The sequence below is a fragment of the Colobus angolensis genome, unplaced genomic scaffold (genome assembly GCF_000951035.1).
Source record: "Colobus angolensis palliatus isolate OR3802 unplaced genomic scaffold, Cang.pa_1.0 Scaffold568, whole genome shotgun sequence".
In the NCBI taxonomy this organism is placed as follows: Eukaryota; Metazoa; Chordata; class Mammalia; order Primates; family Cercopithecidae; genus Colobus; species Colobus angolensis.
The window spans coordinates 821,684-838,281 of NW_012119243.1; the positions used below are offsets into that span (position 1 = coordinate 821,684).

The window sequence follows — 16,598 nt, forward strand, 5'->3', positions numbered from 1 at the left end:
TTTGTGTTTTTAATAGAAACGGGGTTTTACCATGTTGGCCAGGCTAGTCTCAAACTCCTGACCTCAGGTGATCCACCTGCCTTGGCTTCCCAAAATGCTGGGAATACAGGCGTGAGCCACTGCGCCCAGCCTATCTTGTGGATTTTTATCTTCCTTACACTCTATTTGTTTCCTAGCCCTAACATATACCCTATACCACACAGACCTTATACCATGCTGGCTCTAGGATGACTTTGAGTAGATTCAATGTTGAGGGTTAACTGGTTAGGAATTCAGCAGGTGAATTTAGACTGAATTTGCTAATCATGACAAGTCTCCCTTGGAAAAAAATAAAATCATTCATCCAAGTACTTCATCTATACACACACAGATGAACATTTATCTTTAGGTAGTGAAGGAGCCCTCCCAGTCATTCCTCTCCCACTGACATGCTTTTTACCTGAGTTCCCGGGATTTTAGTAATTTTTTGTAATGTTTGTGTTACCATCAATTCTCCTTTTCTTCACCCCACTCTGTCACACACTGTGGAGGACTCTGGCAAGAGGGCATGGCCCCTGTCTTTGCATACCATGAGGGTTGTGGAAAAGCAGAAGAAATTGTCACCCAGTAAACTGAGTTATTTCCCTGCTCTGCATTAGCTGCAAAAAAGGAACATACAATTGGAGGGGGAAAAGGCAGGCAGATTTTATTCCTGGGCAGGAATGGAAAAGGAGAGGGCTCTTGCTCTAAAGACACCTACCTCCCAAGCTGTGGGAAGCTGGGGAACTTTAAGGAGTTAGATGTTGGGTGGAAGATAGGTAAGCATATTCAGAGAGGAACTCCAGATGCACAAGCATAGATCATAAACGTGTCTCCATACACCCCACGTTCAGCAAAGGTAGCGATTCTCCTCTGGGTGAGAAGCTTAGCATTATAATGATATGCTAATGATCTAAAGGTAGCAAGGAGTGTCTGCTTCTGGTTTGCTGAGTTTCACTCAGCCCTTATCTTCCTGTAGTAATTGGCGAAGGATCCTGAAACTCCTGGACTACATGGAGTCCTTTTAAGCAGACTTACTTAAAGAGACTAGAAAAAAAAACTGTTTAATGAGCTTCTTCAGCTTTATCTCCTGGGCTGCCCTGGTAACAGAATTAGGCAAATAAAGAGCAGAGGCAACAGAGAGGTACTTTTCTCCTTTATTGCCATGAATTACTAAATGAATCAGAACTAACAGATAGAGCTGGCATAAACAGGAACTTTAACATTGAACAAAGAGAAATTCAAGCATAAGCCATTTCAATATCAAAAATTTCCTTAGATGTATGTTAGGAAAGGGGTGGTCAGAAAATGGGGTTGGTTCTGATTATCATAAATTATCTAAAACAGCATTTTTCATTATACCAACAGAACACATGGTCATCTTGATTATTTTTTTCCCATGTTGAATTGTTTTCAGTATGCTATCAAAAAACTCTTCTCAAACAAAAATAGGACCTAAAGGATTTTGAATACTCTTACTCTTACTATTCCAATACTTCTTGTACCTAGAGCTGATGTAATACAATATTGAATTGACCAGTTGGTTTAAGAAATCGGATTCTGCTTTTTAATTCAGTAGATAATAATAGCTGACAGTGAAAGTTACTCTATCCCTGAAATAATTTTGTTTAATATTCACAATGACCCTGTGAATTAGACTTTATCCAGTAGCACAGATGAGGAACTTTAAAGAGGTTGCTTAATTTATCCAAAATTGTAGAGCTGGTACTTGGCGAGGTCTGCAGTTTTAACTAGTACATTATACATTCTTAACATTTTAACCTCACTGTAGTATCCCTGCAGCCAGAAGATCATACAGGGTTGAAGACAAGCTGTTATTTTACAGGGTGTAATGGATATTCACAAAGTCCTGAAAAAAAAAATCACTGTTTTTGGTCATCTTTCATATATATGAGTTTACTTGAGTTTTAATGTTATTGCATATAAAATATCATAGAAATTCTCTGTCTCTCTTTCTTTTTTATTTTTATTTTTTTAGACAGAGTCTCACTATCCCCCAGGCTGGAGTGCAGTGGAGCAATCTCAACTCACTGCAACCTCTGTCTCCTGGGTTCAAGAGATTCTCCTGCTTCAGCCTCCTGAGTAGCTGGGACTATAGACGCCTGCCATCATGATGGGATAATTTATGTATTTTTTTAGTAGAGAAGGGGTTTCCCCATGTTGGCCAGGCTGGTCTCAAACTCCTGACCTCAGGCAATCCGCCCACCTCAGCTTCCCAAAGTGCTGGGATTACAGGTATGAGCCACCGCACCCGGCCAGATATTCTTATAGTGGATATTCTTACAGTGTTTTCATCTTCTCGGGATCCTGTCTCCCCCACTTCTGAAGCAAATTAGTGCCCTTCTTGAGTGGAAACTGACTGTTCCGATTTAGGTGGTTTTATGGTTGTTGCCAGTAGTGATTGGCCTCCTTGGTCACAATGAGGACAATCAGAGCAATTCCCAGAGATTTTTTTCATTCCTGAAGTTGAAGAAGGGAGGCTTTTATTATTTTTTTATTTGTTTCTCCTTTAGAGAGTTGTAAAATACAAGGATTTGGCTCCAGAACTGAGGCCATGACCCCTGACATGTGAAGGCACCTGAAAATGCAATTATTAAATGGACACCAGTGAGATAGGGATAGAGAGAGGAAACGCTATTTGAGTTGTCGAATCTAGTGGGCTCTGACAGAGTCCACACTTGGGTTTACAAGGTCCGCTTACATAAGCAAATACATTCCCATTTGAATTTCTGTCACTTAGAACCAAAGAATCCTTATTAATAACATCTTGTGGCAACTAGAAAACAAAAGCAAATTTCAAAAGTTAAATACATACAAATATAGGTAAAAGAAAATTGAAAGCATAGAACTTGAATTTTATGATTATATTCTCTCAGAAAATTAACAATGGCAGTTCAAATTTCAAATTAGATTTAAGAACTAACCTCTGATTATTTATCTTGTCCATATTCCTACCCATGGGGTCTGAGGGGTCATGTCCTACAAACCATGGATTCTCATCAGATGGGTGTTACTTGACCCTGTATATTGTGACTTGCTTTTCAATCTGACTGTGGCATAACATTATGAGACAAGGAAAAAATATTTCACTGCAAAATATATTTCCTTGCCATGCCTTGAAATTGCCCTGCAAAGTGTTTTGTGGAAAGGATCCACATTCTATAGAGAATCCCCTTCCCCCTTTGTTTTCCTTCCTTTTTTTGCAGATTCAGGAGATAATCAGCTAAGAACCAGGCACCCCTTTAGGTCTGGTAAGAAACATTTTACAGCCTACTCTCTCTCTCTGAAGTCTGCTGAGAGATTCCTCTTCACAGCACAATAAAACTTGGTCTCCACAATCCTTTATCTTTAACCTGAACATTCCCTTCTGTGGATCCCAGGTCTTTAGACAAACTCAACCAATTGTCAACCAGAAAATGTTTCAGTTTACCTATAACCTAGAAGCCCCTCGCTTTGAGTTGTCTCACCTTTCTGAACCAAGCCAATGTATTTCTTAAATGTATTTGATTGATGTCTCATGCCTCTCTAAAATATGTAAAACCAAGCTGTGCCCCAACCACCTTGGGCATGTGGTCTCAGGACCTCCTGAGGGCTGTGTCGCGGGCCATGTTCACTCATATTTGGCTTAGAATAAATCTCTTTGAATATTTTACAGAATTTGACTCTTTTGGTGGACAGATTGAAGTTATTTTTGTTGGAAAGAAAACCGACACAAAATGTTTTTGCATCTATTTACTGATGTTTATTTTGAAGAAAAAAAAACTTGTATTTATTTAAAATTGGAATAGGGCATGTTTATGTAAACTTTGATAATATCAATGCATCATTTCTTTTTTTTTTTTTTTTTTGAGACGGAGTCTTTCTCTGTCGCCCAGGCTGGGGTGCAGTGGCCGGATCTCAGCTCACTGCAAGCTCCGCCTCCCGGGTTTACACCATTCTCCTGCCTCAGCCTCCTGAGTAGCTGGGACTACAGGCGCCCGCCACCTCACCCAGCTAGTTTTTTGTATTTTTTAGTAGAGACGGGGTTTCACCGTGTTAGCCAGGATGGTTCAATGCATTATTTCTATGAACAAAGACAATACCTTAATTTAGTAAAAAGAAATTTTCTTCTTCTCATGATTATTTCAGTAGATGAGCAGATTTTACCCCCAAAGGTAGCTCTAGCCTTGTTCGTAATGCTGGTTGTATATATCCTTTAAAGTCTTAGTTTTATAAATAGCCAAAGGCAAATGGTGATCATACTTTGCATAGAATAAATCGGGTAGCTGTGTAATGGACCATTTCAGAGCAATGTAGCTAGCTAATTCAAGTACTCACACAAAACCACTTTATCTGATGATTCCAACTGGTTAAGATTTTAATGTGAAAAAAAAATCGCAGGAGAAACCATGAGAGAATTATTTATGACTTTAGCATGAAGGAGGCCTTCGTAAATATACTAAACCCAGAAACCACAAAAGGAAACAAATTCAGCTACATTTAAAACATAATCTGAATACTTCTGCTCCTGGGAAGGTGGAGTAGACATACTTTTCACTATTCTTCCCACTAAGGAAAGCTAAAAACCCCAAGCAATAAGAAGACTGTGAAAGTTGGAGAGGAGGTAGACTGGCTTGGGATCCTGGACCCAGGGTTCCGCGTAGCAACACCTACTGAGTTCTCTGGGTTTTCTTCCTGCCTCGTGTAGCCCAGACTTGGAGCTGAAGAAGCTGGAAACACGGAAACACCAAGAGCTACAGAATAGAAAAAGTCCCAACAAAGGCCTGCCAGTCTGCCAGCCTGTCCTGTGTATTTCCAACTCAAGATTGCAGCATCAACTCACACCTGAAGCTCTGGCTTCCTTACAAACTTTGAACTTGCCACTCCCCCCAATGGCATAAGCCAATTCCTTAAAATGAATGTCTAGTTCTATATATGCATGTATTCTACTGGTTCTGTTTCTCTGGAGAAGCCTACTAATAGATCATTTGTCTTAGGCAGTTCAAGCTGCTGTCACAGATTACCATAGACTGGATGGTTAAAACTACAAATACTTATTACTCACAGTTTTGGAGGTTGGAAGTCTGAGATCAGGTTTCCAGCAAGATTGAGTTCTTGGTGAGCATCCTCTTCCTGGTCTACAGAGTACTGTGTTACTTAAGTGGAAAAAGTAGGGTGAGCTGGTTCTCTGGCCTCTTCTATTAGAGGACTAATCCCATTCATGAGGGCTCCACCTTCATGACCTACTTACCTCCCAAAGGCTCCATCTCCACATACCACCACAATGGGGATTAGATTTCAACATAGGAATTTGGGGAGGACACAAACATTCGTCCATAACACCAAGTATAGTCCATAAGGAGCACAACTGCCCTTGGGATAAGAATAATAGTAATAGCTAACATATACGGAGCACTTACTTTAAGAAAGACACTCTACCTAGCACTTAACATACATTATCTAACTTAATCTCTGAGACTCTATGAGGTAACTACTATTATTGTTTTAAATAAAAGGATATCAAAACCTTGACAGGTCAACTAACTTTTCCAAGTAACATCTAGTAAGTGGAACAGCTAAGCTAGACTTGTTGGATTCCAAAGCCCCAGCTTTTAGCCAAACCCTCTATAGATCTACATATCATTATTGTTTGTTTCCCAGTCATGAGAAATTCCACTGGATCCTAAAATAAATATGCTTCCACTTGAGACAGTTTGAATGGTCATCTTGTGTTGTTGTTACTGTTTTTTTGTTTTTTCTTTCCTCTCTTTCTCTGTTTTTTTTTTTTTTTTCTTTTGTCAGAAAAGGTTTAGCTTTGTCACCCAGGCTGGAGTGCAATGGCACAATCTCAGCTCACTGCAACTTCTGCTTCCCAGGCTGAAGCAATCCTTCCACCTCAGTCTCCCAAGTAGTTGGAACTACAGGTGCATGCCACCATTCCCAGATTTAATTTTTTTTTTTTTTTTTTTTTGGCAGAGACAGGGTTTCACCATGTTACCCAGGCTGGTCTCAAACTCCGGGGCTCAAGCAATCCACCTGCCTTAGTCTCCCAAAGTGCTGAGATTACAGGCGTGAGCCACCCATCCGGTCTCTTGTTTAAAGCAAAGAACTTAATTTAAAATACCCTCTGAATAATGATGTATTCCATTTTGGCAGAGGTTTAGGTAACTTAAAGATCATGTCTTCTATTTTGTGTTTCTCCTGAAATGGTATTTCATACAGTGTTTCCCATTCACACTAATGAAGGGCCACTCATTAGCCCTTTATTGTTGAATAACATATCCAGTATTAAGGAGTGCGTTCTAAAGCACATCTTTTTTTTTCATGCAGGTGACACAGTTTTGTAAAAAGAAAAATAATTTCTACCTCTTACCAGATTAAGTAAAATGTTTTAGACATTTTAAAATTAGAGTAGATGTTTTATTTTCAGTCATTGTGGGATTACGAATATAATGTCAAAGGCTACACATTTGAAAATGATTCTTTTAGTGGTTAACCAAGAGATTACATTAGCCCATCCTTAACTTACTTCAATCTGATTAAAAATTAATACTTCTTATGCAACTGTGGGCCACTTTAAACATGATGCCAAATATACTATTTCCATCATGAAATGGCTTGTTGCCACCCAATGTTACTGCTTGGTGGACCTGATAGTACTCAGTTCATGATGAGTAGCTTTGGTCAAACAGCTACTTGGTCAAGGATCAGACTCTCGATTAGTAGTAGAATCTGTGCCGCAGCATGCCTAGACGTGCTATTTAAACAATAGTTCTCTGCTGCAGATGGTATGGCCTTGTTCAAGAACCCTTGAAACTGCACTGTGACTCTCCTCTCAGTGCTAGCTGGAGACTCCACCGAAGGACCCTGGATTACAGTGGGCTATTGTATTAGTTATCTATTGCTGTGGAACGAATTATCCCTAAATGTATCAGCTTGAAGCAATGGTAAGCATTATCTTATATGATTTCTGCAGTCCAGAAATCCAGAAGCAGCTTAACTGGGTGGTTCTGGTTTCAGATTTCTTTGGCTTGAAGGTACAGTGAAGCTTTCAGATAGGGCTGTAGTTATCTGCGAGTTTAACTGGGTCTGCAGTGTACATTGGCAGAAGGCCTTGCACTGTACTGGCTTTTGGAAAGAGGCATCAATTCCTCAGAATATGGACCACTCCAGAGGACTGCTTGAATGTTATAATGCCATGGCAGTTGGATTCCCCTAATATAAGTGATCCAGGGGAGACAGTAAGAGCAGTGCCAACCATAATTCCCAAAGATACAATCCCGAATGCCATAATCCCAAACGTTATTACCTGTAAAGATCAAAATCCCTAAAGTTAAAAATCCCTAACATCGAACCCCCCCCAAATCACAATTAGTGCATTTACAGTTGTACACAGGATAGTGCAGCATATTAGGCAGAACTATTACCTTGTTATTGTCGTTATTTGGAAATAAAGTATGGTTTAAGGAGATGCATATGGATGCCAAGCTGACAAGGGGTAGACTTGTGGACTAAACCATAAGTGTCAATTTAACTGGATTAAGGAATACCTGGAGATCTGCTAAAACATTATCTTCAGTGTGCCTGGGTATTTCCAGAGATAAGTGTCTGAGTCTTAGTGGATTGGGTAGGGAAGATCTGCCTTCAGTGTTTCTAGTTTTTCAAAGGTCATCAAAGAAATGAAAATGCAAGCCAAAAATATAAAAGGCCAGGTGCGGTGGCTCACTCCTGTAATCCCAGCACTTTGGGAGGCCGAGGCCGACAGATCACTTGAGGTTAGGGGTTTGAGGCCAGCCTGGCCAACATGGTAAAACTGTCTCTACTAAAAATACAAAAAGTAGCCAGGTGTGGGGCTGCGTGCCTATAATCCCAGCTTCTTGGAAGCCTGAGGCAGGAGAATCACTTGAACCTGGGAGGCAGAGGTTCCAGTGAGCTGACATTGGGCCACTACACTCCAGCCTGGACAATAGAACAAGACTCCATCTCAAAAAAAAAAAAAAAAGAAAGAAAAGAAAAAGAAGTCTCTCCTGCCAGATTATTCAGTTGTGTACTACTCCTACCCCTTCACACATAACACCATGCTTGCCTTTTAAAAATATGCCCTCCATCAGAGAACAAAAAAAATTCAAGTTCAGAGATCTTCTGAACCAAAGATGTTTGCTGGTTTTGAGATTCCTCCAGCGTTACAAAAAATTAAGTGGTGACCTATTCTTGGTAAGGGAGTTGACTATTGAAGAAGACAGACTTTTTCTATTGAAAATATAACATAGAAAAACTAGCAGATGCTTCACTTTGGCTCTTGGATGTGTTGACCGAAATTAAGGCTGTTGAGGCAGTAATAATTTGATAAAAATTTATTGGAAACCGAATGTGAGGATGGACATGGGAAGACACCAGCAAAGTTAGGCATGTTCCAAAGTCTGTTACAAGTTGGAATGCTTTTATAAGGAAATTTAGGAGAAGGGAGAAGGACTTCTCATATTGGACTTGTCCTTTTTCTTTGGAGGGTACAATACAGAGGTTATCATCATTGGCTACAATACAGGTTTAAATGTTCTAGGTGCAAGACAATCAATACAACTTCATGATTCAGAAACAAATCAGTGTCCTTGTCAATGTCAGTAAGTTATGTATTAATCAGTATATCAACAGTTTGAGGAACTCATGATAAGATTTGAGGGACTCACATGAATCACAAGACTTCCCCCAGGCAGGTAATTTGAAAGCCTGCCAAATGTGACCTGTAAGTTATCAAATGGCATATTCAAAACTGTCCTCACTGTTTTTTTATCAGCTAGGTACTATTCATGCCCCTATTGGATCTGAAAATTACAGAGCATATCCATTCATTTATTTATTAATGACTGCAAAAAGTGAAGCACTTTACAAATGTTTATTTGAAGATTTGGTGGAGTTTGCAAAAAAAAAAAAACCAAAAAGGATTCCAACTAAATCCTCAAACCATAATGACAGATTTGGAATTAGGTATGATCAAGCCTTCTAAAAGTCACTTTCAAGGTGTTATCAATAAAGCGTGTGTTTTCCAATCAGCCCAATGCTTTTGGCAAAAAAAAAAAAAAAAAAAGATAAGTGGATTGGTCGCATAATACAGCAATGACAAAAGCTTGAGTTTAGAAATTCGTCTGCATTGGCATTCTTTCCAACTGTGAAATTCTAGGAGCTTTTAGTAGCTTTCTCTGCATTTGCTTGGAGAAGCCAGTAAAATTACTGACTGGTTCGAAAATAATTATGTGCACAGTAGGACAGGAAAACACTTACGCAACAGTTTTCCTGTTCCATCACCAATATCATTTCTGCCAAATTAGTGGTCTGTCTGTAAGTGCATACAGAACAGATTCTGAGCACTCCAAACAACATAGAAGCATTGTACAGAAAATGGGAAAATTGAAAAGGGAGTGTTCCTGTGAATGTATATTAAACCATAGAAGAATTTCAAAAAGAGCAGCACCATGTAGAAAATGAATGGGGGCAGATACATTACCTAGTTCACTGCAGCCTCGACCTGCCTGGGCTCAGGTGATCCTCCTATCTCAGTCTCCCAAGTAGCTGGGACTAGAGGGATCGCTTGAGCCGGGGAGGTCGAGACTGCAATGAGCTGTGATTGTGCCATTGCCCTCCAGCACGGGTGACAGAGAGAGACCCTGTCTCAGAGAGAGAGAGACAGAGACAGACAGACAGACAGACAGAGACAAGTTAAAAAAAAACTTCCTTTAAGTACAATTAATTGTGACCTTAATTACCTTTTACCTTTGTTCACTCCCACTTAATTGTTTATTGTTATTATTGTTATTTCATTGTTATTGTTTGTTATTCATTCATTTATTTATTTATTTATTTTTGAGACAGGATCTCACTCTTTTGTCCAGGTTCCAAGTCCTGGGCTCAAACAATCTTTCCAGCTTGGTCTCCCAAACTGCGGGGATTACAGGCATGAGCCATCATGCCTGGCCTGGTCATATTTTTGATGTGTTGATTCTTTCCAGTCCATGTTCCAGTCCAGATGCATAATGATAATACAAGAATTGAAAACGAAAATTTTGAGACAGATCCATCTCACGAACCTGCCTTTCTTTTCTAGTGGTACAAGCCCCATTGAGTGAAGTGCTCCTAATCTCTGGTGATTTTAAATGCTGTAGAAAGCATTGTTGTGTTTAACTCTGTGCACTGAAGATTTCTTATAGTCCTAGAATACAGATCAATCTAGATGTATGGTCTCGATCAATCACAAGAGGATCAATAAGTCTTTTTCCTTATTCTACTTCCCTTTTTTGAAAGGGCCTTGATTTGCATTTGCTGCCTATAGACAGCAATTTGTCTGATTTTTTTTTTCTTTTTAATATTCAGGGGATACATGCGTTTGTTTGTTAAATGAGCATACTGCATTCTGGTGGGGAGTGGGCTTCTAGTGTACCTAATACCTACATAGCGAACATTGTATCCCACAGGGAATTTTTCATCCCTTGTCCCCCTCCCAGCCTCCTCCCTTCCAGAGTCCCCGAGTGTCTATTATTTCCATCTTTATGACCATGCATACCCACTGTTTCGCTCCCACTTATAAGTGAGAACGTGCAATATTTGCTTTTCTGCTTTGGAGTTGGTTCACTGAGTATAATGCCTCCAGCTCCATCCATGTTGCTGTAAAAAGCATAAAATCATTCTTATAGCTGCATCACTGGAGAATTTTAACTTTTTTATTGGTTGGTCTTTCTCTCTCTCTCTCTTATTCTCTCTCTCTCTCTTTCTTCTTGCATCTCAGATGACACAAACCAGTGTTTGTTTTTTGAGACAGGGTCTCACTCTGTCACCCAAACTGCAGTGCAGTGGGAATGATCCTAGCTCACTACATCCTCAGACCTCCTGCCCCAGCCTTCCCAGCCTCCTGATGATATAAGGGTTAAGAAGAAATTAGTTAGACTGATAGTGAGAGTAAGGAAGTCCTTGATAAGGTTTTCCTTTTAATGAAAAGCATCCCCAAATTATTTTATTTTCTAATAAAGAGCAGCCTGTAAAATCGAGCTGCAAACATAGACAAGCAAGCTAGAAGCTTGCAGGGGTGAATGCCGGCAGCTGTGCCAATAGGAAAAGGCCACCTGGGACTAGGAATGTTCAAAATGCTGGCTTCATTTCCCCTTTTCCTTTCCGATCACTTGTGCAGTAGGCAACAGACAATATGGCACTGCCAAGTGGAAAGTCTATTTGCGTAAGAAGAAGATTAAGGTGGGTTAGCCAGCTTCCCAAAGCACTATGTAAATATCACACCTGGTCCAACCAATCTGTGGTCCCTATGTAAATCAGACACCTCCTCCTCAAGCCTATCTGTAAAATCCAGTGCATTCTGCCATAGGCTGGAAGTCCCATTTGGAAGACCCTGTCTGGCAAGAGAGAGAGAGCTCTTCTCCTTTTTCTTTCTTCTGCCTATTAAACCTCTGCTCCTAAACCCACTTCTTGTGCTTATTGGGTTTTTCCTTGGTGAGACAACCAACCCCAGGTATTTACCCCAGACAACGACCTGGCTTCACTCAGTTGGGCTGGGTGTGAAGCCTGGGCCACCCATCCTGTCTGGATTTTATTTTTTAAAGAAGTGGGCTCACCCTCCCCATGTTGTTGTTCAGGCTGGTCTCCTGGCCTATTTTATTTTATTTATTTATTATTTTTATTTTTTGGCTACTGCTAATAGCTGTTCTATGTAGGAGAAATCTGTCTTAACAAGGATAATCCTTGGAAATTTCCCATTCAAATCCAACATTTGGTTGTCAAATAATCATCTCTTGTAAAAGGGAAAAGATTAAAAAATAAATACAAGGATAAAAATATTAAAAGAAGGAGGAGGAGGAGGAGGAAGAGGAGGAGAAGGAGGAAGAGGAGGAGGAGGAGGAGGTGGAGAAGGGAAAGGAGGAAGAGGAAGAGGAAGAGGAAGAAGAAGAAGAAGAAGACGAAGAGGAGGAGGAGGAGGAAGAAGAAAAGAATGGAACATATTCTACAAGGAAAGCCATGCCTAAAAGAAAAAAAAAAAAAAGCAGCTATTCATCAAGATGCAATACTGATAGATACCGGAGGCAGACAAATGCTTATGCAGATAAGAAAGAGTCCCTGGAGAATCTCTGCTCCACAAGTGTTTATGCCAGATGTTTTTGTGCAGATAAGGGAACCTGCACAGGGTCTTTCCTGGGCATGCCCACAAGGGACTGGAAGCCCAAACGCACTGGCAGAATGGGGTGGAGCCACCAGGAATTCACACCTAACGCGTGGGAGGAGCCTGACCTTTTCAACTCATGTGTTGTGGCCTGGCATTCAGTTTGTGAGGTGGAAACCTGGGTGCATGACCCCTCTTTTTGTTTAAAGCTTTCCTTTCACTTAATAAATTCTGGCCTCCTCACCTTTCAATATGTCTGCATGCCTAATTTTTCCTGGTTGTGAGACAAGAACCTGGATTTAGCCGAACTAAGGAACAAAATTCCTGCATCAACTTTCAAAATATAATTAAGAATTGGGGCTCTCTCTACCCCCGACACCTCAGGGCTCCCCCCGCCTGCCAATGGCGGGCCAGGCTGCCCAATCTCAGTCGCTTGCCACGCTCTCCCGCGGGCCCCAGCTCCGGCCCCCTCTCTCCTTCCCTTCCGTTTAATTCTGCTTCCGGACGTTGCTATCATGTTGAAGCCTCAGCCGCCATAAGAGCTCTCCAAGCCCCAGCAGCCGCCCCCATGCAGAAGGCCATGCCTCCTCTGCAGCTCCACCGGGGCCTCCTGCGGCCTCCTCCCCCTGCCTGGGGCCTTCGGCTGCCGGAAGCGGGCTCCGCTGGGAAGCCGAAAGCATCTTGGAGACGCAGCTGCCTCCCCAGCAGCAGCACCAGGAGAGGCCGGGGGCCGCTGCCACTGGCAGCGCCAGGGGACAGAGCACAGGAAAGGGACCCCCACAGTCACCTGTGTTTGAAGGCGTCTACAACAATTCCAGAATGCTGCATTTCCTTACAGCTGTTGTGGGCTCCATTTGTGATGTAAAGGTGAAAAATGGCACCACCCATGAGGGTATCTTCAAGAGGCTGAGCTCAAATTTTGAACTAGCAGTGGATGTTGTACACCAGAAAGCATCTGAGCCAGCAGGTGGCCCTTGTCGGGAGGACATTGTAGACACCATGGTGTTTAAGCCAAGTGATGTCATGCTTGTTCACTTCTGAAATGCTGACTTCAACTACGCCGCTAAAGACAAGTTCACCGATTCAGCAGCCATCGCCATGAACTAGAAGGGAATGGGGAACACAAAGAGAAGAAGGTGCTTCAGCACTGGGAGGGGGGTGACAGCAACAGCGACAACTACGACCTCAAGTCCGATATGTCCAATGGATGGGACCCCAACGAAATGTTCAAGTTCAACCAGGAGAACTACGGTGTGAAGACCACCTAGGATAGCAGTCTTTTCTCTTATACGGTGCCCTTAGAAAAGGACAACTCGGAAGAGTTTCAGCAGCGAGAGCTGCGTGCGGCGCAGTTGGCCTGAGAGATTGAATCAAGCCCTCAGTACCGCCTGCGGATCGCCATGGAGAGTGATGATGGGCCACTGGAGTGGAGAAGCACAGGCGGCCCAATGGCGGGATTCGGGGCAGGAGAGCCCCAGCTTGGCATCCAGGAAGGTAAAGTATATCATCCCTCTGCCTCAACGAGTTCAGGAAGGTCCCCAGGGAGGAGTTTGATGCAGCAGCTCTCGGTGCGGTCGGCCTGGCCTTAGCTCTTTGCCACCTCGTGGCCCTCACCATCTGGACAATAACAACCCTGGCCCAGGTTCTGAAGCCTGTGGTATCAATGGAGGCCCTTCCTACATGTCCCCAAAGGCACAGAGGCCTCTGAGAGGTGCCAAGACCCTGTCTTCGCCCAATAATAGGCCTTCTGGAGAAACTTCTGTTCCTCCTCCTGCAGTGGGCCGGATTGTATCCCCTGAGTTCTCCCAAGTCTGCTGCCCCTGCCCCAATCTCAGCTTCCTGTCCTGAGCCTGCCATTGGCTTGGCAGTGCCAGTGTCTTCAGCCTCCTTCCCTGTGACCTCATCAGTCTCAGACCCTGGAATGGGCTCCATTTCCTCAGTTTCTCCAAAGATCTCCCTGACCCCCACAGATGTAAAAGAACTCTCTACCAAGGAACCTGAGAGAACCCTGGAGCCCCAGTAGCTGGCTCAGATAGCTGGGAAAGTCCCTGGTCTTCAGAATGAACAGAAACTATTCCAACTGAAAGAACTCAGAAAGTTTGGGGCCCAGTTTAAGCTTCAGCCCAATAGTTCCCCTGAGAACAGCCTGGATCCTTTTCCTCCCTGGATCTTAAAGGAGGAGGCCAAAGGAAAGGAGAAGGAGGTTGATGGTTTGTTGACTTCAGATCCCATGGGGTCCGCCATCTCCTCCAAGACAGAGTCCGTATGGGATAAGGAGGACAAACCACCCCTGGCACCAGCAGGAGGCACTGAGGGGCCAGAACAGCCCCCACCACCTTGCCCAAGCCAAACTGGCAGCCCCCAGGTTGGGCTCATCAAAGGAGAGGACAAGGATGAGGGCCTTGCTGAACAAGTAAAGAAATCAACGTTGAACCCCAATACCAAGGAGTTCAGTCCCACAAAGTCTCTGCTGTCTGTGAATAAATCCACCAGTACCCCAACTTCTCCAGGGCCTCGGACTCATTCAACTCCCTCCATCCCAGTACTGACAGCAGGCCAGAGTGGGCTACACAGCCCCCAGTACATCTCCTACATACCTCACATCCACATGAGACCAGCTGTGCAGGCATCTCAGATGTATTCATGTCCTGTATCCAATTCAATGTCTGGGCAGCAGGGCAAGTACCGGAGAGCAAAATGCTCCCTGTGCCCATAGCTCTGGGGCCAATACCAGCCAGCCTCAGCCCCACCTCGGTGGCTGCTGGCCTGCCTTTGGTGGCTGCCACGCCCTATTCTTCCTACATCTCCTACAACACTCAGCAGTTCCCAGGCCCGCCTGCCATGATGCAGCCCATGACCCACTACCCCTCACAGCCGGTGTCTGCCCCTTTGCTTCAAAGCAACCCACGCATGCTGACGTCGGGCAGACATCCCCAGGCCGTTGTGTCATCCTCCACCCCTCAGTACCCTTCTGTGGAGCAGCCCACCCCTCAAGCCCTTTATGTCACTGTTCCTCAGGCTCCCACCAGCTGCAGCTGGCTACCATGCCTACTGGGAACCAGCCTGCAGCCCCCAGTCCTGTCCAGCATCAGGCGGGAGTGGCTCCACACCTGGGCAGTGGACAGCCAACAGTAGAATCTGTACCACCCAGGGGCCCTGGCCGGCATGCTGCCCTCTCTGCCTCCAGGACCTTCTGCCCAGTCCCTTCAGAGCAGCTTCCCCCAGCCAGCCACTGTGTATGCCATCCACCACCAACATCTGCCCCACGGCTTCACCAACATGGCCCATGTTCCCCAGGCTCATGTCCAAACTGGAATCACCGCAGCCCCACCCGCTCACCTTGGGGCTCCCCATCCACCCCAGGTGATGCTGCTGCACCCACCCCAGAGTCATGGGAGGTCACCCCCAAAGTGCAGTGCCCCAGAGTGGGGTGCCTGCATTCTCAGCTTCCACACCCTCACCCTACCCCTACATCGGACACCCCCAAGCTCTCACTGACCCTGACTGTCTCCTGACTTACCAGAGTTCAATCTTACCCCTCCCAGCAGCTCCCCTTCCACCCCCCACAGGGAACTGAAGGTTTTCTGGCCCCGACCTAAGATCTCCATGAGTGGAGGGAAGAGTGATCTATGTCTCTTCCCCCAGCAGCTCGGACCACTCCCAGTTCCCCATCCCCTCTTTCCCCAGGGAAACTGGGGAATTCCTGCCAAGCACCTTGAATGGGAGGGGCCTCACAGAGGGCAGCACCAGGGTCCAGCAGGGGTGGGGGGTTCCTGCTCTGTCCCTGCCTGTCCCCACCCAGTATTGCCCTCCCATTCTCTCATCTACTCCCCTGCTGGACACAGAAGATCTTTTATTTTCTGTTATTTATAACCTCTGACTTAGGCCCCCTGTTCTTTATTTCCCATTAACTTGAGTGACCTGTGTGAGAGACAGATGGATGCCCCATGAGGACGGCTGGACAAGAACTTTTACTTTTTATTACATAAAACGTAAATAAACAAACAAATAAATAAATAAATAAATAAATAAATATTTAAATAATTGTGAAAGTCAGCCAACTCTTATGGCCTACTTCGTCCCAATAGCTTATAACCTATTCCCATAATATACTTTTTCATATGTACAATTGTCTTTTTAGTTTTTTGTTCATGATTTTAAATTGTGAGCATTACTTTTAATAATTTGCTAATTTATACCTCTACTTCCAATATGGGAATTATGTCAAGACTTAGAGTTATAATTTGTTTTATACATTTTTCACAAATCTGACTTCACAAAAGTATGTTATTGCAACACTGTTTTGTGTTTAAGCATTGTGTGTGTGTGCATGAAAACATTGAAACTTCCTCAATAAGTGAAGAGATGTCCTTTTAGTATGTTTGCATTTGCGATATACATTTTACTTTTTGACCTATTTCTTTAC

General features: G+C 43.5%; 1 pseudogene across 1 annotated transcript; it reads left to right on the plus strand.

The window, feature by feature from the left end:
* The first annotated feature begins 547 nt into the window (after window positions 1-547).
* Window positions 548-15,749, plus strand: LOC105525946 (annotated as a pseudogene). Its single transcript, XR_001003998.1, has 3 exons — window positions 548-606; window positions 12,525-12,735; window positions 12,792-15,749. The product of XR_001003998.1 is annotated as an ataxin-2-like protein pseudogene (transcript).
* The last annotated feature ends 849 nt before the right edge of the window (window positions 15,750-16,598 follow it).